Genomic DNA, 27028 nt, shown 5'->3' on the forward strand with positions numbered 1-27028 from the left:
ACAGGCCCAGGCTTTCTATGGGTAACCAGAGTAACTCTACTTCATGATAGAGATGGTAATGTCAACCACAGAGAAATAACTACATTATATTTTTACCAATAAACAATGATCTCTTTGTAGTAGTACTAGAAAGACGTGTTTAACATCATTAAAGAGGAAGCAGCTCTCATTGCTTAGTTACCTTTTAAAGAGTTCATTTTATAAGAATATCATATTGGAAATTAAAATTTAACATATTAAAATCTGAATGTTACAGTAAACTTTTAGGTAATAAACTTGCTATTTAAAAAACATGTACTGGGTAAGCACATTTTAAAGCCAGGCATGTTGGTGTAGGACAATAATTCAAGTTCTTAAGAGGTAAGGGGAAGATTAACAGGTTAAATTTATCCTTAAAGACACAGAAACCTGGAGAACAGAATGGCATACATCAGGCATGCCTAAATATAACCAGCTAAGTGGATAAATAAGTAAATACACAGATATATAAACACTAAATAACAAAGAAAAATATATTTATAGTTTGGTTAATATGGGAACCAAGGAGACTCTGAGTTCTGCTGCACATTACTGTAGCAGTTGTTATAATTTCACAAAGAGAGAAAGAGAGAGAGAGAGAGAGAGAGAGAGAGAGAGAGAGAGAGAGAGAGAGAGAGAGAGTTGCAAATTTCCATTTCCATGTTAAGAGAAAGGTGTGACAACTCTCTAGGAGGCAAGTTCCTCCAGTAGCTACCCCAGTTTCATTCTACCCCTCTTCCTTCATTTTAATTAAATTCTTTATGGCACAGTTTTCAATAATCTGATGCTTAAGAAATGCCTTAAGGTCAACAATTAATAAATGGGACCTCATGAGGCTCATGAGGCTGAGAAGCTTCTGTAAAGCAGAAGACACTGTCAACAGAACCAAGCCACAGCCTTCAGACTGGGAAATGATCTTCACCAACCTTGGATCTGACAAAGGTCTAATATCCAAACTTTATAAAGAACTCAAGAAATTAGATACCACCAAACCAGAAAATCCAATTGAGAAATGGGGCTCAGAGCTAAACAGAATTCTCAACAGAGGAATATCGAATGGTTGAGAAACACTTAAATAAATGCTCAAGGTCTTTAGTCATCAGGTAAATGCAAATCAAAACAAGTCTGAGTATCCATCTTACACCCATCAGAATGGACAACATCAAAATTTAAGTGGCAACACATGCTGGCAAGGATGTGGAGAAAGAAGAACACTCCTTTATTGCTGGTAGGAATGCAAACTTGTAAAACCACTTTGAAAACTTATCTGGCACTCTCTCAGAAAATTTGGAATAGGACTTCCTCAAGACTCAGCTATTCCAGTCCTTAGAATATACCCAGAAGATGCTCCAGCTAACAACAAAGACATATATATGCTCAACCATGTTCATAGCGGCCTTATTCATAATAACCAGAAACAGGAAACAGCCTAAATGCCCCTCAGTTGAAGAACAGATAAAGAAACTGTGGCACATTTACACTATGGAATACTACTCAGCTATTAAAAACAAGGAAATCCAGAAATTCGTGGACAAATGGATGGAACTAGAAAGGATCATAACGACTGAGTTAACCCAGAAGCAGAAAGACTCACATGGTATATATTCACTTATAACTTGGTACTAGCCCAAAACGTATGTCCTACGAATGTCTTTACTTACCAGGAAATTGGGATAAATGTGAGGACATCACATTGGGTCTCTAGATAAGAGAAATATAGGAGATGGGTAAATAGAAGGACACAGAAGGTCCTAGAAACCTACAAGAAGAACGTTGTGATGGGTGGATCAGGGCCCAGGGAGATCTGCTCAAACTATTGCACTAACCAAGGACAATACAAGCAGTAAACATCAAACCCCAATCTGATTTGCCCAGTGGACAGGACATTCTCCACAGTTTGGTGGAGAGTGGGGACTAACTTTGACCTGAACTCTGGTGCTCCATATTTGACCACCTCCCCTTGGTGGGGAGGCCGTGTGGCACTGAAAGAGAGAATAGACTTGATAGCCTATGACCATATAGTGGCGTAGGAGGTCCCCTTCACTCGTAGACCTAGGGTAGGGGAATAGGGTAAAAGTGGGAGAGAGGGAGGAATGGGAGGATACAAGTGATGATATAACAATTGAGTTGTAATCTGAATAAATTAATAAAATTAAAACAAAGAATTAAAAAAAAAAGAAATGGCAGAGTGCCAGCTTTGGATAGTCCTATTCCTGTCAGGGAAATATTACACCTAGTAATCACTCTCATTTCTAACATTGCATACGAACATGCATACCACAATGATATCATGGGCCTGAATTGTGAGCACCTGGGAAGTAGATCTGAGAGGATCAGGAACTCAAGGGTACTCTAGCTATGTAGTGAATGTGACATCAGCTTGAGCCCCATGAACTTTTATTGAGTACTAACAAACATGAGGAAAAAGACTCTTCTCATGATAAGCAGAGTGTCAAATCAGGAACCAAAATGTTAGGATTATGATTATAGATCAAAATAATGGCTATAAGTAATTATTGGTCTTATACAGAGAAAACAAGGATGAACTCAGGGATGTCTCTTTTTTCCTTTATCTTTCACCCATAAGTAAGGAGATAGGAGCTGAAAAGAACAAAAGGGAGATATAGAAATACAGAGGGAGGTTAGAACAAAAGTTAGATTATTGAACTGTTTCTTTAACTTGAGGCCTTAATGTTACTGATAAAGAAAGTTATCTCTAAGTCATTGGTATAGAATTTTGTATATTGATGCAAATCATGGTCATATCAAATACTAGTCTGATTTAGCACAAGAATATATATACTAAGTCTTACAGATAGATATGATTTTATAGATATATAAGGTAAAATAATGAAATAGGTCTTCAAAAGCCTCAGAGATCCACAGAATATGGCATTTAAAGATGTTTTTATTATTCAAGAGATTCTTTGACAATAAGACAAGTTAACTCCTGACAATACCCGCCTGCCTCAAAGAAGATGATGAGCATCAAAGAACCTCCTTATGGAGCTGGCTTCAATTGTGGCAAACCAGCCACTGCGCAAAATGTCCTCATTTATGCCACAGAAAGGATTCTGCCTGAAAATGGGCAAGCTTAGATCAATATAAAGGATTTAAGGAAAAGAGATGAGATATGATAGATATTGAATTTCATTCAGAAATTTAGACCCAACAAGATAAGAAAGATGTTCTCTTCAAGTTTGACAAATACAAATAACCAAATCACTATGAATGTAACATTTACATAATTTATGATTGTCTCATGGTTCTCCATGCTGTATGTTATTTATTTTCTTTGTGTATTTAAAATAAATGTATAAGTTAAAAATAAATAAATAAAAATAAAATAAAATAAAAACATTAAAATAAAAAAATAACTATCACTGCCTGGAGGCAAGACACAGACTTGTATCCTGGTCTTTCTCTTAATCTGGTTCACATTGAACACTTTAAGAACCAGATTAAGAGAAAGATCAGGATACAGTAGCCTTTGGCACTTTGTGGGTCATTTTCATAGTGCCACCCTCTTCTGGCTTTGTGGCAGCATGCTTTGTGCATTTCATGTAGCTCTCAATGTTCCCACCAATAGGAACATATATAAATTGTGGTGTATTTCTCAATTCAATTTACTCTTTTGCCATAGCATCTCTGACATATGGCATTTTGAGCGGTACTACAGAACTTAAGATCAATATCTAGTTGGAAATTGTCCCAGTTGGAAACTAGTTGGAAATATCTAGAGGGAAACTTAGCTGTCCCTCTGTTAAGAGTTAATAGAGATGAGGCTGCCAATCAACTGGACATGAAATCTCTTAGGAGTAGTTATCTGTCCCAGAGAATATAGGAACACTTAAAGCACTATACACTTGGGAACACTTATAGTACCTATAAGTGTGCATATGGTCTTGTTTGGATGTATATCCTGAGAATACTTCACTTAATGATGAACATTACCTATCTTGTACACATTTGTGTGTTACAAAGAAATAGAATATAATGAAGAGGAATTATAATCTAGATAAGCATTTGAAAAATAACTTTTAATAACGTTATATCCTTTTCAGAATAAAGATGAGATATCACGAAATAATTATAACTGCCTCTTTCACATAAAGATGACGCCCTTGTGATTTTCTGCATAATATATCTTGAGGTTACTTAGGTAGAAAGAATACTGTTCTTGAGAATCTTAAGTGTGATCTCTGTACTTCTCATGCTAAGCATGTCAAGGTGACTCTGTGCTGCTGCTTGTGTTACAGGTGGATGTGATACTACAAATACCTAATTATCCAATATATTTATTTATTAAATTTTAGCTTGGAGGAAGATTATATTCCTGTATAATGCTGGTCTTTTGATAGGTTCTCTTATTTTAAAAAAAAAAGGTTTCTATTCTGTGAAGAATAGAAATGCTGTTCATTGCTGGACTTTATGTTAACATGCTTAAATAACATTAAATTTTCAGCAAAGAACATAGTTTCTTTTATCCTGCTGAGATCTCCCAAGGAGCAAAGATGTGCAGAGACCCCATGATAGCAACCCTTAAAAGCAGAAAACTTCCCTTTGCATTCAGATATAGAAAATGAAGGGCAAAGTCTGCAAGTCATTAATTCTGCTTCTATGTGCAGCTCCTGAGACCTTACTATGTTAAGTTGAACATTATTTTTAGTAATATAAAAGTAAAAGTAACATAACCTTGTAAAAGGCAGTGAAGGTAAAATACCAAATCATTAAATATAAATAGGTTACTTTGAAAAATGTGAGAAAGAGTCTTAGGAAAGTGGTCTGTCCTACTTCCCAAGAATGCGAAAATCAGAACTGAGAAAAGAAGCCATACACTTTTTTGTTCTCTGTTTAAAAAAATTACACGTTTTAAGAATGAATATGTCATACAGTCATACTTGATACACATACTCTTTCCATTTTCACATATATAAATAGCCACTTATTTTATTATATAGTAATTAATTCTCTAAATAAAAGACTTGTAAAATTGAGCAATTTTATCAGTGAGAGTCAGACAGTGAATTAGAAAACCTCTATCAAGCTGAATATTTTTATTCACATATTAGCAGAACTATTAAAAATCTATTGAAACACTTTAATGTAAGAAAAGTTATTTCTGGTATACAACAGTTCAATAAATTGAATATGAAATGTTTATAGTTCTGAAACAAAAAAACCCTGCATACATTGATTTGAGAATTCTCCCATCATAACTCTTTCTTTGATATCTCTGAAGAGCTAATCCAGGAAAATATTAAAATAGAGATACTGAAACTCTGAGTATAATTTATGGTCATTATCAATACAGAACCTTAAATACTCATATTTTCTTCTTGCAAATCTTTATTTCATGATGTGGTGACAACTATGTTCTCTTTGAAGACACTGAAATTCCTAGCTACCTACATTGAAAATATTTATCTACAGTTTTATATTTTGCTTTTACTATTTGGCATTTTTATTTTTGTGTTATATATGATCAGGACCAAGAAACAAAAAATAAAACTTTATAGATAAAGAGAAAATAGTATATTTTTATGATGTTTATATTTTTCCCATTCAAATCATAAAATACAGTGACAGTCAGCAAGTTTCATGAGTTAGTGGTAGATCTCATCAAGTGCTTGATAAAATAATAAGCAAATCCAAAATATTTCCTGTAGCTTAGAAGGCTGGACAACTGGGTATGAGGTTAGACCACTTGTATTAGAGAAAAACATTGTCGACTATAACATGAGAAGAAAGGGTGAAGAGTAAGAATATTCCATCCCCCAACATTTTTAATTGACACAATCTGTCTGGAAGATATCAGAACGTCTCATATGTAATCAGTAATGCTGAGACAGCATGAAAAGTCTTAGTTTTCACTGTATATGTGATTCTGTATATGCAGCCGTTGCATGAATAACTTTCACTGTTTCTTATTCCTAATTATTTGTTGCTCTTTGCCTTATCGGAAGCTCTGACTTTTTTTCAGGCAATCAAAGTAGAACATCAATTGTCAACCTTCTGTTATTCAAGTAAAACTAGCTTTCTAATTTACTTTCTGTGATCATTCCCTGGTGTGATTCCTCTACTTGCTGGGTTTCTTTCTGCTTTTCTCTCATTTATTACTATGTGTTTTTACACTACTCATGGCAGTGTTTTCTTATAAAGTGTCTTATGTGTAAATTTTTCTCTTAAACTTCACTGTAGAGAGATTGATGAAATACTCAAGGTAATAGAAAATAAAGGGTAGACAGAAAAATACAGAAAACATAAAACGAAAGGATGTTTTTAAAAAACTGCATATGGCCGGGCAGTGGTAGTGCGCATCTTTAATCCCAGCAGTTGGAAGGTAGAAGCAGGAGGATGACTGTTAATTCGAGGCCAGCCTAGCCTACAAAGTGAGTCTAGGACAGCCGAGGCTATTACATAAAGAAACCCTGTCTCAACAAAACAAAACAAAAACTGGTTATGGAAGGGATAGAAAATAGAAGCTGGTTTATTGAAGCCTGTGAGTTTACTATTTAGACTCTTGGGAAATTTGAACATTTCCAAGTATCTGAAAGAGGAAGAGCTAGCGCATCAGTGGTGGTAATTGTCGGGATGTTCAATTCTTGGGAGGCAGAGGCAGGAAGACCAGAGAAGAGCACAGCCAGGCATCTATATCAAGATAACCAATCAGAGGGGAATGTGAAAGAGAATACACATATAATCACACACACACACACACACACACACACAGAGAGAGAGAGAGAGAGAGAGAGAGAGAGAGAGAGAGAGAGAGAGAGAGCCCTAGACATCTGAACAGGAGTGTTGAAGTGATTTTCATGTAAAGTAACAAAATTCAACTTGAAATAATGCAGCACGAAGTTGAAGTGATCTAGAATGTCAAAACCTGTGGAGTGGTGAAATAAAATGAACACTGAGAACTGATCACCAGAAAGCATTGCAGAAAAAAGAAGAGGTGTAACCACCTTACATAATTATATCAAAAGCATCACATTGAATATTTCATTTTGCAAAAAAATGGAATGTTTTGGACATTTAAGTAGGACATAGAGCCAGTGGCTCTGAGCAACTGGAGCAGAAAACACCATGGAAAGATAAGGTAATAAGAAATTTTGAAAAATCATTTTGGAACCTAGCTACAACATAAAAACTAAACTATAAAAATATTGAAATATTACAAATATAGATTTTTATTTATGAAATTGAAGGAGCAGAAATTGACACACATATATAAAATACTCCAATAAAGTTTAAAGTGGAGAAATTCAGAGGAAATGTGACAGGAGAAAAGACAGTTGTAGAAACCACTAATGATTCAGATATATAATTCTCACTTGAAATACCAAATATAAAAGTGAAATAAAGCTAACTTACAGTTTTCTGTGTTAAACATGAGCAAGGCTGTGATAGGAGTTATCTGAAAATATGCTGCTGTTCGAGTGTTTCTATAAAAGTAGTTACACACACACAAACTAGATCAAGTCTTGAAGTGGGAAACAGAAATTTAGATAGAAATATTGATGCACATGTTTGGAAAAACCTGGGACAATGCAATGGTACATCATGCCTGAGCAAAAACAAAATAAATTATGTTCCTGAAGTGTCTCAAAGATGAAAGGAAGCCAAGAAATGTTCACGTGACTGATAAATTTAAATAAGATGCAATGAATTCTATTCTTCCAATGACTTCATTTATGGAAATTCACTGGTGCATGTTTGTGTGTGTGTGTGTGTGTGTGTGTGTGTGTGTGTGTGTGTGTGTGTGTATGTGTGTGATATGTAAGGTAAAACACACATTTTCTTTTATCCTATGTTCTTTCATTGTGGATATATTTCACTTAAGGTAGCTGCATATTTGTACTTTATCCACTGGTAATCAATTTCACTAAGGACTGAACTTTGTATAATAATCCATAGCACCAAGAAGGTGTTTGAAATAAAACATATTTAAGCAAGCAGATCTGTAGCAACTTCTCTTGATACTCAATTACCCTTAAGTGTGTTTCTTCTTAATAGCGGTTAAAATATTAAATTAAAAATACATTCATATACAGCACAATGATGCTTTAGTCAACACAATACCGTGCATATCACAGAGGTCTTTTAAGATTAAACTACCTAGTAATGGTGTTTCAGTATGTATATACACACTACATTGTCTGTGTGTTTAAAAATGGCCACTTGGAATTGGATAACCTACCAAGGCCTTTTACTTAAAGAAGACTGATTTTTCCTGACTCAAGAACCATCAGTTGCTTATAGATTTTGATCTACGGTTGAAGTCTTAGGAATTTATTCCATCTACTTTGTCACTTCAGCTGATGTTGTGAAGCCCTTATTTAGAGAACCATATTATTGAGATTCATGGGCATAATTCCCTGACATATATTTAAGACAATACCTAGCAGTAGATAGCCAGTTACACCCATCGTTTTTACAGACTTCCTGGTTTCACATATATTTCCTGAGATGAGTGTCGGATTTGGGTTTGAACACTGAAGGAGCTGGTGTTCTCTGAATTTTTTCAGACTTCTGCCTGCCACGGTCTTTGTGTGTTGTAAACTCTTTGATGAAAGGTGAGAACACTTATCTTCCATTTTTAAATAAAAGATTCCTAAATCACTGTACATGTAGTTGTTTTCTAGCTCTCACAGAACACACATGTGTAAACACACACTCCCACCCTCCACAAATGCCTACAATTTAAGATGTAGACTAAATGATTCCAGAAACTGAGAAGCAAAAGAAACTTGTTTTACCATAGCCTTATGATAGGGTAGTACTTGGTATTATGAGTTATCAATATATGTCACAACATGGAAAGAGCTTAAAGATCACTTGTGTCAGAAGCCAAATATTGTGCAAGCAGTTATTATTTGAACATGTTTTTATGAAAGATCTATGACGTAGTTTTAAAAAGACAAAGAAATGATTGAGAGATACTAAGTAATAGTAACAAAAGTAATGGCTAAGAAATGGCTGGTGATTAATTATGTGTGTCTAATTTCATTTATGGTATATAAAATATTCAAATATATTAGACAATGTTTATGCTTGTACAATTAAAACTGTACCAAAACACATTATTTGTAAATGTGACATTATAAGGCATTTAAAAATTAATTGAATAAACTTTTGATGTTGGTGGGATTGTTTTTTTTGGGGGGTTCTTTTAATTTTTTGAGTAAGGGTTTACATGTGTAGCCCTGGCTGTCTTATAGCTAACTCTTCTAGACAAAGCTGCCCTCAAACTCACAGAAATCCACTTGCCTCTGCCTTCCAAGTACTGGATTAAAGGCATGGGCCACCACCAATGGCCTTAAACTGTTTAAGAATACATTAGTAGCAAAAATATCACTGTAATAACAAATTGAGTTTTTTTAATTGGATTTTAGTTCTACTGCATGACATAGAAACATGACTAAACATGTCTAAAGCATGTCAAACATGACTAAAGTACTCCAGAACCTAAGACTTGAAAGTTCACGTTCCATAAAGGGAATTCTACAACTATAATTTTATGAAAAGATAATAGCAATAAAATTATGCCTAATAATACATGGTTGGATCTGAAAATGAGTATCTTACTCACTCATAATTAGAGAAGCTTTGCTTTACAATTAGTAACCATTAACATAGAGATGCACAACTTAACAATGTGCAGATTGAAGGCATTGGAGTACTCAGTTCCAAATTATATGTTCTATGCTCTAAGTCATATGGATTTTATGTGCCCACACCAGCTTTGAATAATGAGACAGAGACTTACAGTTATGTGTGATAACTTTAGGCTTTAGCTTAATCTTTTTGTTTTTCTTTTTGTTTTTTGTTTTTTGTTTTTTTGTTTTGTTTTGTTTTGTTTTGTTTTTTGAGACAGGGCTTCTCTGTGTAGCCTTGGCTATCCTGGCGTCCCTTTGTAGATCAGACTGGCCCCGAACTCAAAGCAATCCACTTTTCTCCCTTCTCAAGTGCTGAGATTGCATGCTGTGTCACTGCCAGACTTTTACCTGGATGACAGGGACCCAAATTTGAATCCTCATGTTTTCACAATAGATACTTTTTGACTGAGCAATCATCTTTGCCTCAGACAGTTTCAGTTACTGCATTGATTGCACTAATGGGGTTAAAATAATGTTAAATTTAAAACAAAATAGACTTGTTTATTTTGTGTGATTGTGTGCCTGTATCTGTGTGTGTGTGTGTGAGTAGTAGTAGTAGTAGTAGCAGCAGCAGCAGCACATGTGTATGCACATCTACCATTATGAAATATTGTGTGAATAAAGAGGTCCAAAGTTGATGTTAGGTATATCCCTTGACAACTCTGTCTTCTTTAACAGAATATCTTATTCAACCCAGAGTTACTATTCTAGCTATTATAATAAGCTAGCTTTCCCCAGCCTTTCTAGTCTCTGTCTCACTGTCTCTAGGTCTGCACTGGTATAGCAAACATTTTATTCACTGAAGAATCTCATTAATCAAAAATATGTTATTGATTTTGATTTTTCTTTTGTAGAACTCTCCTTACCTCTAGACTATGGAAATGATAACCTAAGTCTTCTCTCAAGTCATTAAATTGATTTTTAGATTTGTGTGTATATGTGAGTTGTGTATGTATTTGTGTGTGTGTGTGTGTATTTTACTTTTCCTCTGTAACCTATATAAACAGAAATTATTTTTGTCATGTATAGTTTAACATAATATTTATTATGTTAACATAAATATAACATAACATCATATTCCACTTCAGCCAGGCAATGCATTAATACAGAGGGATGAAAGAAAGGGATTCACATATTTAAAAAGGGAGCTCTCACCTTCCTTTGTTTCTTTCTTCTTGATTTTTAAAAAAATAAACAATTCCAAGTGAGCACTAAAAAGGAAGAAATATAATTTCTTAAATACTTTCTCAAATCCTAGAAAGCTCTATAAATACAATGGCACTAAATTTCAATTTTTAAAACTTAATTCCACAGAAATTACAGTAATCTACATAATAAGTACTTAAGAATACAATATCTTTGAAGTCTGTCAGGTTGATTTTTAAAAAGCTTTGTTCCTGCTTTCGGACCCTGCCATTACTGCCCATCAGGTAACCTTTGTGCCTTCCTTTTACTCACCTTCTGTTGCGATAGAATCCCAATTTTAGAAAAAAAAAACTGTGCAGTTAAATGGTAAATAATTAAAATGTAAGTTGCCAACCCCTTGGAAGCAGTATATTATTTTGTCAAGATTTTAAAAACAAACCGATTGTTTCTTTAACAAAAAAAAACTAGCAATCAACTATTACAATCAGAGATGCGGCATGCTACTGAAAGGTAATTACATGAAAACAATTGTTCACATAGTACCAGTACTTGCAGGCACTAAGCTTACATCACGTAGTCCACAAACCGATATCAACACAAGGCTTTTACAATACAAGGTACGTGATATTACAGTTTATAAGATTATAAACTTCATTTGTCATCTTTCTTTCTACCACATAAATCTGTGGTGATTTATGAACTCTCATGTATAGCCACTGATGATTCATTGATAAAATGTGTGTTCAATCTGCTGTATGCAGAAGTTTCAGCGCAAACCTCTGGAAGTTGTGACTATGATGCCATATTATCAAGAAGTTTTGAAGTCAGACTTTCAGTCTCTAGTGTTCATCAATTATAATTGGAATGCATATTTGCATATCAGCTTTGTAACTGCCATAACTGAGTTTGTGTATCTCCTTAGAGACAGATGTTTATGAATTGAGGTTATTTGTATCAAGAAGTGAAACTAGGTAGTAAATGATAATGTTTCATTTATCAGGTCATTTATTGTTCCTAGATTTTGTTTCCATATTTTTATTACCATGAATTGTTTCACAGGACATATTATTTTTCAATTTTCTATGGTAGTTGACAAGAAAAATTAATATAAATACACTAAAAACTTTACTGTGTTCATAAATCATTTTGGATCTTTACAGATTAGAGAAGACTATATGGTTAAGAATTTACACCTCGGGCTGGAGAGATGGCTCATTAGTTAAGATCATTGCCTGCTCTTCAAGATGACCTGGGTTAAATTCCCAGCACACACATGGCAGCACACAGCTGTCTATAACTGCAGTTCCCAGGGGCCTGACATCCTTACACAGACATAGTTACAGACAAAACAGTGATGCCCACTAAATAAATAAAAAAAACATTAAGAGAAAATCATTGAAACATATAAATTGGGTTTTCTAAATTTTTATGAGGCTAAATTTTGTAAAATAAAATCAAACATTCATGATGTTATAATTTAAAAAATATACTTAAGTAGAAATGACCATTAATTATGAATATAATAACAATATGCTATCAAAATACAAATATAAAGTCAATATGTTAGCTAAAGTATATATGGTCAAATTTTATTTTTTACTGATTATGATTTATATTAATAATAAATCCATTATTTATTTTTTTAAGTATAATAAAATAAAATAGACTATGATAAAACAAATCTATCACTTCACAGTAAAGTTTCACATCATAAGTCAATAAATACTGTAAGGAAGAGAGTCCTTGTAAAGCTCCTAGTTAATGACAGTAAATGTGAATTTGTAATCCAATTGCTGTCTTGATATCTGTGAATCGTTTGTTTACTAATTCAATAAATCAGGAGGAGAGTTTCTATGTTTCTAGGTCCTTATTCTCCTGCACTATCATGACTTGCTCTGTCTCTCGACAAATACTTAAAAGCTGTTGTCTTCCTTATGAAGGTTAGTTCAGGTGAAACATTGATGTGTAAAGGCTCCTTTGTTGGTGTTTTTTTAATTGGCCACAAGGTGTGAGCTGCTGAGATCAGAGAATGGATGCATATGGACAATAATCTAATCCTCCGAGCCAGGAACCTGCACTCTTTAAGATAATTTGTTCACTGTATGAGAAGCTAGGTAAATGTAGTTGCTAAGCAAGCTTCCAAGTATTAACTAAAATCAATGTATTAATTTTCTTATATTTTATTTAATTTTAAAGAGGAATAAGCATAGAAATCCCAGGGCTGGAGTGAAGGATCAATGGTCAAAAGCAGGAGCTGCTCATCCGGAGGATGATTCTAGCATTTATGTGGTGGCTATTGTAACTGCAGTCTCAGGGCATATGATGGCCTCCTTGGGCAACCAAAGGCACTGCCAGGAGGACAAATATCCCATGTTTTCTAGTGATTCTCAACTTGTAGGTCACGGCCCTTTCACAGCGCTCACATATCAGATATCCTGCATATGAGGTTTTTACCTTATAATTGATAACAGTAGAAAAATCAGTATTTATGAACCAGCATCAAAAATAAGTTATGGTTGAAGAGTTACCATAATATGAGTAATCGTATTAATGGGTCACAACATTAGTATAGTTGAGAACCACTCAAACTTTACGGTTTTAGGTACTATATACATAAGAAAACTTTTACTGGTTACCTTTTGATTGCCATATATATGCAGGCAGTGTTGTTTCCTTGAGGCAACTGCTATGAAAAAAATCTAGAAATATAATTCAACTTTATATAAGAAATCACTAGTCTATAAAATCATTCAGATGTAGAGTTGAAATTTCTGGATTAAGATCAGTATTACATTATTGTCACCAATGCAAAATATTTACATTACATCTATGTACAAAAGTCAATGCTTATTTATGTTGAAACAAAGAAACTCCTGAGTTATCATGGTAAATAAATGCTGTTAAAATACATTTGCTGAAATGCTAGGGTTTTATATCTAACACACTGAGTAAACTTTATCCTTCATCCAATTTTCCTGTAGCAAACACAGAACAGGATGTTTTAAAAGATCTTCAAGATGTTTATAAACAATGTGTTAGATGAGCAAATTGCAAGAGGAAAGCAGGGATTGTAGATCTGTGTCTCTTAGAATATTCACAATGGATGAGCTGATTACCATTTTGAAAGTTCAAGACTAAGTTCATGTTTTATGGGAAGGAAAGTGTGATAGTCAAAGACCAGATAAATGACATGGGTTTAATGTTTTGTTCTAAATAGCAAGGAAAGGATTGTGGGAGTCAACCTCTGGATCTCGCATATTGTCTTCATAATGCATGCATAGAGAATTGATAATAAACTCTTCATATCTCTGGGGTTCTTCCATGGTTCCAGAGCTTGTCACAGTATTCAAAAGAAGAGATGAAGGATAAAAGGACCTGAAGGGGACAGGAGTCCCATATGGAGATCAACGGATCCAATAAATGCTTTCCAAGGAGGAGAGTATTCAGAGAGTGGACCAACCAAGGACCATGCCTGGTGGGGACCTAGACCCTCTGCTTAGATGTAATCGATAGGCAACACCATGTCCTTGTGGGTCCCATAATACAAGGAGTAGGGACAACTTCTGACATGGATTCTGATACTCACACTTCAATCACTTCCTCTTGGCCTGGCAGCTTTACCAGGCCACAGAGGAAGAGAATACAGCCGGTTCAGATGAGACTTGGAAGGCTGAGGTTGGTGATAGGCGAGAAGGTGTCACCCTTGCTGAGGACTAGGGGACAGGGAAGAGGAGATGAGTGAGGGTGGCACTGGGTGGCAACAAGGGAAGAGGCTAAAATAGGGATGTAAAGTGAAAACAAAACAAAAAACAAAAAAACAAAAAAAAAACCCCAAAAAAACAAAAACAAAAACAAAAAAACCAAACAACTACAGGTAAATAAGGATACTGCATGTAGTAGAAATAATCTTCCCCAGGGATGAACACTAACTGTTTATACAATACCAACAGGTCAACCCTAAAAACATATGTGCCAATAACAAACATGGACTGAACAGACTGTATTTATGTATTTCCATGTATATGTAAAGAAAAATAGGCCAAGAATTTAAAAGAGAGCAAAGACGTGGTGTGAGGGTGGTATGAATAATACCTTTATAGAGGCACAAATTAATTTGGAGAAAATGATTAAGCAATAGCATTTGTGGCCTAGGTACTAAATTTTGAGAAATTCCAGGCTTAATAAAAGTCCTGTGTGGGACAGTCTGAAATCTGGACCAATTGGGATTGGAAGCTATCTTCAAAGGTGTTCTGGGAGCTGTCATGTTCTGATGAGGTACAGCAACTGAAGCGCTTGGTGGTGGAAAATGAAGGATACAGGATGTCAGTGTCCAGCAGGCTGAGAGGAACACATTCTTTCAGGTCTGATCCAGCACCAATATCTGGTTCTTTTGTTCTGAAAACATATGATTTCTCACAATCATCATATAGTCATAAAATTATAAATGTATGTGGTGTGAAGGATGCACCGAACAATTAAGGCTGGTTCTCGGTTCTTTGTAAGAGCAGAAGAAAGACATCTGTAAATCTTGACCTGGGAAGAATGGCATCAAATCATAAGTCACAGGGATTCTGTAACTAATGAGCAGCATTGTCTATGCATAGACATTCATGTCCCAGCCAGTCTCAGAGCTATTCCTATGTAATGGGATTAGGAATAAAAATCACCTGATTGCTCTGCAGTTTGAATTCTTTACATCCCTATTGTAGGCCCCTTTCCTCACTGCCTCCTGTTCACAACCTCCCTCCTTCATCCCCTCTCCCTCCCTCCAAAAGTCTGCAGAAAGGGAGCTCCCTTCTTCTAACATCTGACTTCACTCAACCAAAGCTTATCTGTACTACCTGTATCCTCTTCCTCTGTGGCTTGGCAAGGCCGCCCTGCCATGGGGAAGTGAGCTATGTTTGGGGGTCAGTGTCCATGTCAGAAGTCATCCTTACTCTGCATATTGTCGGACACGTGAGGAAACTGTTTGACCTATCTACTACATCTGAGCAGAGAGTCTAGGTCCACATCATACATGGTCTTTGGTTGTTGCATTCATCTCTGTATTGTAGTGTGGTTATCCTGTATTGTGTGGCTAATATCCACTTATGAGGGAGAGTACACCATGCATGTATTTCTGGGTCTGGGTTAGCTCACTCAGGATAATATTTTCTAGTTCTATACATTTGCCTGCAAATTTCAAGATTCTCTTGCTTTTAATACCTGAGTAGTAATCTATTGTGTAAATGTACTAGTTTCTTTATCCATTCTTCAGTTGGGGGACATTTAGGTTGTTTCCACATTCTAGCTATTAAAAATAAAGCTACTATGAACATAGTTGAGTAAATATCCCTGTTATGTGGTGGAGCATCTTTAGTGTATATGTCCAAGGGTGATATGGCTTGGGCTTAAGGTGGAATTATTCCCAATTTCCTGAGAAAGCAACAGATTGATTTTCAAATGCTTGTACAAGTTTTTACTCCTACCAGCAATGGAGGAGTATTAGCCTTTCTCCACATTCTCACCAGCATGTGCTGTCACTTGAGACCTTTATCTTAACCATTTGGGTAGGGGTAAGATGGAATCTCAGAGTTGTTTTGATTTGCATTTCCCTGATGACGACAGATGTTGAGCATTTCTTTAAGTGTTTCTCAGCCATTTGATATTCCTCTGTTAAGAGTTCTCTCTTTGAGACCTACAGAATATGTGCTTTAAATATTCTTTGACAACAAGACAAGTTAACTACTGGCAACAGCCAGCCTACCTCAAAGATAATGATAAGCATCAAAGAACCACTTTATGGAATTAGCTTCAAATGTGGCAAACAAGACATTGGGTAAAATGTTCTCTTTTCTGCCACAGACAGAATTCTGCCTAAAAATTGGCAAGCTTAGTTGCAGACAGAGTCAACAGCTAAACTCTGCCAAGACAGGGTATGGAAGTCCTCAATAATTCCTGTCTAGGAAATATGGCTGTGAGATATATTGGGCTAGAAGAGCAAAGATGATGATCCAATGTTATAGAGAGTATTGGGTGACTGTTCAGGCTGTAAATTGTATCAATCATTTTTTTTTTTCATTTTGAAAGCTGCTAACCTGTACTTCTGATTCACTCAGGTATTTAATTTGTATTCCTTCTCAAGTCATGGTGGGGTTGAAGACCAAATAGTTTAGTCTTACAATTAAGCTTAGTTTGTTAGGAGTTACGCTATTTTTAGATCAAGATAGATGTTTTCAGTTAGTAGATTTGAGATATGATAGATATTGCTTTTCACTCAGAAATTTAGACCCAACAAGATAAGAAAGATGTTTACTTCAAGTTTGCAAAATACAAATAGCCAAATCACTATGAATGTAACATTAATATAATTCCTGATTGTTTCATGGTTCTTCCTGCTATATGTAGTTTATTTTATTCATGTGTAATAATATAAATGTATATGTTAAAAAACATAATAAAAAGTGGAAAAAGGAATTCTCTGTTTATCTCTGTTTCCAATTTTTTAATTGGGTTATTTGGTTTGGTAGTATTTACTTTCTTGAGTTTTTTACATATTTTCATTATTAGCCCTTTGTCTGATGTAGAGTTGGTGAAGATCTTTTCCCAGCCATTTTCTTTTGTTGACAGTGGCCTTTGCCTTATAGAAGCTTTACAGTGGCATAAGGTTCCATTTATTAATCTGTGATTGTAGAGCCTGAGCTGTTGGTGTTCTCTTCATGAAGTTGCCTCCTATGCCTATGTGTTCAATCCACTTCCCCTACTTTTCCTTCTAACATATTTAGTGTGTCAGATTTTATGATGAGGAATTTAATCCATTTATATTTTATAAAGATATTTGTCAAAAATCAAGTGTCCATAAGTGTGTGGTTTATTTCTGGGTCTTCGATTCTATTTCACTGATCAACCAGCCTATTTCTATGCCAGTACTGTTTGTGTTGTTATTGTTGCTCTACAGTCTAGCTTGAGATCCAGGATGGAGAATCTTCCAGAAGATCTTTTATCATACATAATGGTTTTTAGCTAATCTGGGATTCTTGTTTTTCCAGATGAAGTTGAGAATTGATCTTTCAATGTCTATAAGGAATTGTATAGGAATTTGGTCAGGAAATTGCATTGAATTTGTAGATTGCTCTTGGTAAAATGGGATTTTTTTTTTGGCAAAGATGCCAAATTCACACAATGGAAAAAAGATAGCATCTTCAATAAATTGTGATGTGCTAACTGGATGGTCAATTGTAGAAAAATGAAAATAGACACATATTTATCACTCTGCATGAATTTGTAAAAAGTGAAGAAATATAGGAGGATATACTAAGGAACAGATGCTTTCACAGACTTCCTCTAAGAAGGAGTTTGGCTGGATAGAGGAGAAAGGATGGAGGTGAGAAGGAGCATATGAAAGGAGGCTATGCCTGTGGAACCCAGCATCAGTGGGTGCAGTGAGCCCAAGGGGAAGCCTAGGGCAAGGAAGAAGGTGACCCTGGGTACTGTCAAGCTATTGTATGTTCCGGTCTGATTGGTTAGAGTCAAGTGAGGTTCGATATCAGGATCAAATGAGGACAGAATGAACGACAAAGATGGGGTCCTTAATATATTAACTGAAAATGCTTTCTGTATCTAATTTATAAGCAAAATGAAGCTAATTTTCTCTGTGACTGCAGGGCCCTGCTTTTTTCTCACAGTTGTTCTTGATGATTTTCTTGGATATTTAAAAAATACTCTATCTCAGAAACCAGCAGTGTTGAAGTACTCATATAATTTTATGCTATGTAGTGACATTTTAGACAGAATTTAAAAATATCTGTGAAATATCTTACAATAATGATTTTGGAAATTTACTGTATAATAAACTATTTTGACATGTAGTCTAACTTTCCAGGGTTTTAATTTTTTCCATTTGACCTTTGACAGAGATCTGTTATATTGCTTGTATACTTTGGTTACATGTAATTCCATTTTTCAATTTTAGTTATGCTATGTATGGCTGATTATCTATATGTGCTGTGTTTGTGTGTGTGTGTGTGTGTGTGTGTGTGTGTGTGTGTGTGTGTGTGTGCGCGCGCTTAGGCATATGGAGGCCAGAAGAGTTTGAAGCTCTTTTAGCTCCTGAGTCATTTCTCCGGCTTCTGAGAAAGAAGATGAAAATAAGAATCTGCTCTCTCTCTCTCTCCCTGTCTCTCTCTCTCTCTCTCTCTCTTTTTCATACAGGTTTATTCTCCATGGTAAATTTGTGTGCATCAATAATTATTGCAAGTTCTTGAAATGAAATTTCAAGTCAAATTTGCCAATTATAATTTGATTAACCACTAAAATTCAGTGATAAGTTAAAAGGTAAGATTTAACCTTTATCAATTTGATAAGATGCTATGTATCATTAAGCAATCTCAATATCTGTGTTAGGAGAGATATGTTGGTCCTTTCTGGTCTTTACATTCTCATCACTTGTGCTTAGTAGGGATGTCTGTAAATGACATCCATATGTATATATAGCCTTACCAATCATAAAATAGTGATTTCCTGTTTTATTATCAAAATCATAATAAAAAGATCATAAATAGAAGCAGTTCATGGTGAAGTATTGGGTAGAAGCCCAAAGTGTATTAACTTTAATCCGTAGCACCATCTAGTGAAATTGGAGGGAACTGTGTGATATGTGGCAACTGCTTTTACACATCTTAGAATTTGAATCTGAATTCATTGTACGTTTTATTTTCTCATAAATATTTCACAATTAACAAGTAAGATACAGATTTCTGCAGAAATATTCATAGATAGATACTTAGATGTTATGTTAAAGTTTTCAAATTTAATTTGTATTACTGTTTCTAAAACCAGCTTCTCTTTCTATAAAGTCATATTTGTAATTGTAAGAAGACATTTATTATTTTTTGATAATTTATTTAATATTAATATGATAATATATACTATAACTCAATGACAACATTGAAAATAAAGGTATGCATGTAGTTTGTTTTACTTCAAGTAAAGCAACAAGTGATCAGTGTAATTACCATCTTCAAGATTCATTTTTTGCATTTGTTTTTATTTTTGATATTATGATTATAATACATTATAACATTTTCCTTCCATTTTCTCCATCAGAACTTTCCACTGTGCCCCTCCCATACGTTTTCGAACTCCTGATCTCCCGTTTTCAATAACAGCTATTGCCTTTTTATTTGGAGATTTCTAGAGGTGGCCTGGCAGCCAGCAGTACTTGTTGCGCTTTCCGAGGACCAGAATGCTGTTCCCATCTGAGAGTTATGACAAGCTCTTCTGGCCTACATGGATGCACAGGTAACATCTGCACACAGATTCACAGACATACATGCATACACATAAATGAATGATGAACACCCTAAAAGATTATTAATTCAAAACTGTCTTAAACTTTTATAATAATAATAATAAAAAGTGATCTTTAGGTAAAAACAGAGGTTCAAGGGTCATGACCCTTAATTTGATTTAAATATTTAGTGATTTAGTACACAATATTTCTTCCTGTTATAAAACTATTAAATATTAGGTCTACTTTCTTTCTATGTTTCTGTTTCATTCTTTTTGGTTTTTTGAGACAGATTTTCTCTGTGTAGCTTTGGTTGTCCTGGACTCACTTTGTAGACAATGCTGGCCTCAAACTCACAGTGATCCATCTGCCTCTGCCTCCTAAATTCTGGGATTAAAGGCATGTGTCACCACACTGAAAAAGTTAAAACAAAACAACAACAACAACAAAAAACCCAAAAAAGTAAAAAAAAAAAACAAAAAACTATTGAATATTAAAAGTGAAATAATGTTCACAAACACAGTCTTTTTTTTTTTTTTTTTTGGTTTTTTGACCACAGACAGGGTTCCTCTGTGTAGCCTTGACTGTCCTGAACTCACTTTGTAGACCAGGTTGGCCTCGAACTCACAGCGATCTGCCTGCCTCTGCCTCCCGAGTGCTGGGATTAAAGGCGTGTACCACCACGCCTGGCCACAAACACAGTCTTGTCTGAACATTCCTCCAACTCTTTATAAATTAATATCTAGGATTCATGTACATACAGTGTTTACATTTCTATGTTAGCACAAGTTGTTTATAATTGATTTGAAATTTACCAATTAAAAATTTATATCCAAACATTTCATCAAAACATGACAAAATATTAAAACCAATACATAAATTTTAAAAATTGTATCTTCAGACATTATTCAAAGAGTAAGGGACTTTGGAACACATTTATCCCTAAGTAAGAAGTCTAGCAAATCTCTCCATCCAGGGCTCTGGGAACCCCACAGAAGAGGAAGGAGAAAGAGTTTAAGAACCAGATAAGATAGAGGCTATCAAGAAAATGAGGTTCTTCTTACCAACATGATCAAAACCCATTTAAACTAACAGAGACTGATGCAACATGCACGAGATATGCATGACTCTGGACAATGTCTTTTGTGTGTATACTATGACTTCCAGTTTAGTGGTATTTGTGTGCAAATGAGTGGAATCCTGATACTTGTGCCTTCCCTTAGGTTCGTGTGTGTGTGTGTGTGTGTGTGTGTGTGTGTGTGTGTTGTATAATTCCAATGTGTTAGCTTTTGTTTTATCTGATTAAAATTTATTTTGTTACGTATTACTTTATTTTATTATTAACAACTAATAGCCTATTTGTTTTATAATAGGAGACAGAACAGGAGTGGATCTTGATTGAAAGTAAGATGTGGAGCAAGTTGGAGGGGAAGAGAGAGAATAATAATAATCAGGATGAAATATGTGAGAATGAACCTTTTTAATAAAAGAATAAAGAATGGCATCCTAATAAAATTTTAAAATAGTGTTATTATAAGATAAATTATAGAACTGCCTTGCTTTTAATATGCAGACTCCTCAATTTCAACAAGAATTTTAAAAGCTCTACAACTACAAAGAAATTCTACACAAAAATGTAACAATTTCCAATTATTATATTTTTATTAATTAAATCATTATCAATAATCTACCATTCAATTAATGAGTATGGAGAGTCATGTGTGACTCAAGGGACAGCTCAGTGAAGTACTCAGAATGAAAGCATGAGCGTCAAAACTGGGCCTCAAAACCCACCCAGCTTAGCCTAATTGGTGAGTCTCAATCCCAGCAGGGAAAAAAGAGACTCTGTCTCTGATAACAAAACAGATGGCTCCTGGAAAATAATACTAAAGGCTTACTTCTCTACAACACGTACAATGCACACAAGTCCAAGTACACTCTCACACATACATGCACTTTCCCGCACAGAACATGTATACTCATTGCACAAAGACAAAGAGAGGGTTACCCGTGATAAGAATACACTAGATGACCTTTCAACAAGAGAGCACACTTGACCAGAAACTCAGGTGTGTTCTAAAGTCCATCTCCATGTTTGTTCCAAAATATTATCTTCACAATCTCCTGAGACAATGACTAAGGGCCATATGGACAGAAACTCTGCCATACTTTCTGGGTATCCTTCTTAATTAGAACTGCTTGTAGCTTTCCATTTTCACATTTTACGGCTTGCATGATTTACTTATATACTTACTCATTTATTTATATATTTGATTTAATATTTTATTTTTAGACTGCACATCCCAGTCTAGCTTTGAGATAATTGTGTGACCATGACTTGCCTTGACTCCTGATCTTCCTGCCTGTGCCTTACAACTAATGGGGTTACAGATAGGTGCCAACATGACTGACTTGGACTTTATTCTAGGGCTCTGCCACCAATCTTTAAAACCGTGGTCCAGGCAGTCTCAAAACTAATCTCTCTCCATTTTTCTCATGGGCACTTTTGCTAATGAAATTCTGTCAGGTTCAATCACATTTCATTGATCTTGGCATCTATTTACAGAGGACTTTAAAGTAGAGCACTTAAAAGATGAGAAGAACACCATCTCATTATTTCCCACATTGGTTTAATCCAATAACATTACTATAGTTAGTACTGCACACTAGATTCTTGCTACAGAATTGATACGTATGATTTTGCATCCTACAGAGCATCCCATTTAAGCATGGGGCACTGCAAGCCTTCTAGTTAACTTACATGAGCATTGTATACTGGCAAGTTTAGAGTCCCTGTGCCTAGGGATAACTAGGCAGGAGTAATTGACAGACTGTCAGGAGAATAAATGCTGTTCTTACACATTGAAGATACATTTAGAATGATTCCAGGTCAAATGAGCCACTTGACGAACATTCTACACTAACATTATCATGACCAATTTTAGCGGTGAATACAAAAATGGCTACGGTGCTGGGTAGAAAAGAAAAATATCCAGGGCAGGGGTCACTGAAAGACTTCTTCACTCACCCAGAATTGCAACCTCCTTACTTAAGCATCGATGACAAGAGCTTTATCCACAGCATCATCCCTTGGTCCTCCTTTGTGAACATATCTTAGAGCAAGAACTCCAGAAGAGCCCATTGCCTTATGCTTCCTCCTACTCCTCCTTGGATGAAGCCTAAGTGGACGTAAGGTGGATAATGTAGCTTCAACACCTTCTCAGTGACTAGCACTCACTGGATGTCCTGTGTGATTTTTCAAAATAAAATCTGTGAAATGTAAGCATAAGCAATGTGAACTTAAATATCAAATGAAGCAAAAATAGGCACAATGCCACAGTGACTAATTATACTAACGATTTGCTTTACACAGATATGTAGCCAAGAGTTTAACAGGGTAAAAAGATGAATTAAGCTCTTGTAACACTAAGAAATACAAAACAAAGAAGGAAGTAAGCAAACACACCAAGAGGCTGTATGTAAAAACTGAGTTCCACGTTGAAAAAAAGAAAAGGTAGAGAGTAAGATAGGAAAGAAAAGAAATGTTTCCTAAATCTCTTCTAAGAAACAAGCATATGTGGGCTCTAATCTTATTCACAAATAGCCTGTGGTTACAGAAAGACATATGATTGTGTCTGATTAAATCACTGTATTATATTAATATGATATTTTATATAAAATTTTAAAAGTTTTAAAAAAGTTTAAAAAAAGTTTTAAAAAAGTTTTAAAAAGTTATCTGTACAGATTTTTTTGCATGCAGGCTGAGTCTACAGCCAAACCCTTCCAAGACACAGTAAGCAAATCTTCAAAAGTTATTGCCTCACAAATATGTCTGTCAGATATACTGGGCCAGAATGCTGAAGATGATGGTCCAATGTTATAGAGAGTTTATGGTGACTGTTCAGGCAAAAAAAAAAATCTGTCTATGTCATTTTTTTTTTAATTTTGGAAACTGCTAACCTTCATGTCCTGTTTATTCAAGTAATTACTTTTATTCCTTCTCAAGTTCTAATGGGATTGAAGACCAGATAGTTTAGTTTTACAATTAAGCTTAGTTGTTTAAGAGTTAAGAAGTTTTTAACTCTAGATAGATGTTTTAAGTGACTAGAGATGAGATATGAAAGATATTGATTTACATTCAAAAATTTAGACTCACCAAGATCAGAAAGATGTTTCCTTCAAGGTTGTCCACATATTTTGACAATATATTTATATTTAATCTCAAAAAGATTAGACATTGATCTAGTGAATTTATAAAACTATAAATTTCAAGAAAGTAACAATAAATTATGAATTTTACTTGTGGACCTGTCTTGCATATGCTTCAATTTTTGTGAGTGAATCACAACCAAATCTTTTTTTGGTGATATTACAGAAATCTGAAACAATCAAATTAAGTACATGTGCAAAATCAAGCTAGTCAAGTCCATATGGGGAAGGACAAAGGTTTTTAAATGCTCACCTCTATCTCAGAAGCTGTTGCCAATTCATGGCTACTGGGCAAGGGAGAGTCAGTTTCCTTTGAGAGCAACAGCTTATAAGCAGCTTATGTTTCTACAGATGGGTGTGTAACTCTACACATAATGGCAGTACTGTAAGGAAATCTATGAATATAAAATCAAAGAACACAAAAGTGAGATGAAAAGTGACAAAGAAGTAAAGAAAGATAAGAAGGAGAAGGGTAAAAGGATGGATTCGATGAAAGTCTGATATAATCATGTATCAAAATCCCAAACAATAAACAAAAAAATATTGTGGACATCTTTCAACCAAACAAACACTAGCATCTGTCAGAAACTTTTAATATTTAACATTTTCTTTACTGGTGTATCAATTTCTTCAGTTATATGTGCTACACCTGAGATTCTCTCATCTCTCTCTTGTATTCTGTTGGTGATGCTTATGCCTGTTCTCTTCCCTAGGTTTTCCACCTGCAGAATCGCTTCAGATGGTGTTTTCTTTGTTGCTTCTATTTCCATTTTCATGTCTTCATCAGTTTTATTCATTTCCTTCTCCCATTTTCCTGTATTTCTTTAAGGTTCTTATACAATTCCTTCACCTGTTTGGTTGTATCCTCATGTATTTTCGATGGATTTATTTTTCTCTTTCAGTGCATCTATCATTTTCATAATAACATGTTTTATATCATTTTTTTTCACTTCAGTTGTGTTACTGTATTCAGGGCTCACTGAAGCAGGGTAGCTAGGTTCTGAAGGTGCCATATGGCGCTGGTTTTTTTTTATTGTTTGTTTTGTTTTGCTTTTGTTGTTATGCTGACGTCTAACCATCTGGTTGACCCTGGTGTTAGCAAGTCTGGTGGTGCCTGGTGGTAGTAGGCCTCTAGGACTGTGGGTAGATCTGGTGGTCCTGGATGGCAGCAGTCTTCTGGTTTCCTGGGAGACAGCAAGCCTCTGACATACAGGGAAGAACAGGTAGTCCCTAATGGGTGCTTTTGTCTGGGATTGCAGGTGGAGATGAGGTCCAGGAAATGTGTCACTCAGACAAGAGCTGTTGGACTCTGATGTTTTTGTCTCTGCTGTTCCCTAATGGTTGCTGCTGTTCCCTGATGGCTGCAGGTCTCTAGGATTTCAGAAGGGGATTGGAATTCAGGAAATGGAATGAGACTGGCAGTTGGAGTGTGAAGCTTGCCGTGGGGATAGAGCTTGGAGGTCTTGGGGAAGACCAGGCCTCTGCTGTCTGGCTCTTCTCCTGCCTCTACCCATGGCTGCTGATCTCCAGGATGTGGGTGGGGATTAGTCCTAAGAAAAGAAGCATACCCAAAGATGGAGAGTAAACACAGTGGTGGTTGTGGGGAAGGGGCAAGCTGGCACAGATGGCCTGGGGCAGACTTCACTTTTACTGGCAGGCTCTGTTGTTCCCTGTTGGCTGCTGACTTCCAGCTGATCTCCATGATTGCAGGTGGGGATGGAGCCGTAGGAGATGGAATGTAGAGCACCCCGTGGGGAGGGTCTAGGGTAGGAACTTTATTTCTTGAAATGTGTATTCTAAACATACTGCTCTCTCACTGTAGCCATCCATAGCTTATTGCTCCCTCTCTTAAATCAGGTTACAGGCTTGGTCATGAATACCAGAACTTTATCCAATATTATGTGCCATAGTCAAGTATAATATCACTAGGTACTCATTACTAATATGTAAAATCAACATATTGGCCAATCTTCCTTCATATTGGTAATAATGGCTCTCTCATTTCCTCCCTTACTCCCAACATTGTCATGATCTTAATGTAGAGTATGAAAATTTCAAATATTGCCAACAAAATATGGAATTTTCATCAATGGCTTTTGATGATGAAGTTTTTACATCATAGGTTTTATGTGATTGTGTGAGTATTCACTGAGGATTATGTGACATCTTAATTATTGTTTCACCATAGTCATATAGGCTATATCACTATAGTTTGAGACTGTTGACCATTCTTTAATTTACAAATCATTTTCAGGCTGACCTTTTAACCATCTCTTTTTATTTTATTTTCCTGTACTATTTTGTACTTAAAAAACACTTAAGTTATTTTTTTTATTTTATATATATTCACTATTCATTTACCCTAGAACATTTACCCTAGAAATAAAATTTGAGAGAATTTTATTTTATTCGTTACTTATTTTCACATACTTAACAAAATTTTCTTAATTAAGCAAATAAGGATTTTTAAATGGATTTCAACATTACTGGAAACCTTTAAATGAATTTTAAAAGAGCTTGTCATGTCACAAATTGGGTATCCTATTGTTCTCACTCTGATGCAATTTACAGGGTAATTCTGAAGCACTAGCTGCTTTATGAAGCTATTAGGTTACAGAGGTGAAATGCTACCCAAGTCCGATGAAGTGACAGGGGAATAGAAAAGACTGGACAGATTCTATACATATTTAAGTGATAGGACTGGTAAGATAGAACAAGAGTTGATGCA

At 35.3% G+C, this 27028-nt stretch overlaps 1 long non-coding RNA gene across 3 annotated transcripts in view; it reads right to left on the bottom strand.

The window, feature by feature from the left end:
* The window catches only part of LOC311589351, a 74687-nt gene that overhangs the window by 21013 nt on the left and 26646 nt on the right, over positions 1-27028 (bottom strand). For all 3 annotated transcript variants that reach the window (XR_014776514.1, XR_014776515.1, XR_014776516.1), the window contains 3 exons: positions 24554-24695; positions 23120-23361; positions 10833-10888 (listed from right to left, as the gene is read on the bottom strand). This is a non-coding gene — a long non-coding RNA (uncharacterized lncRNA). The remainder of the gene's footprint in view (positions 1-10832; positions 10889-23119; positions 23362-24553; positions 24696-27028) is intronic.

Source organism: Acomys minous (assembly GCF_964271855.1).
Source record: "Acomys minous genome assembly, chromosome: 18".
In the NCBI taxonomy this organism is placed as follows: Eukaryota; Metazoa; Chordata; class Mammalia; order Rodentia; family Muridae; genus Acomys; species Acomys minous.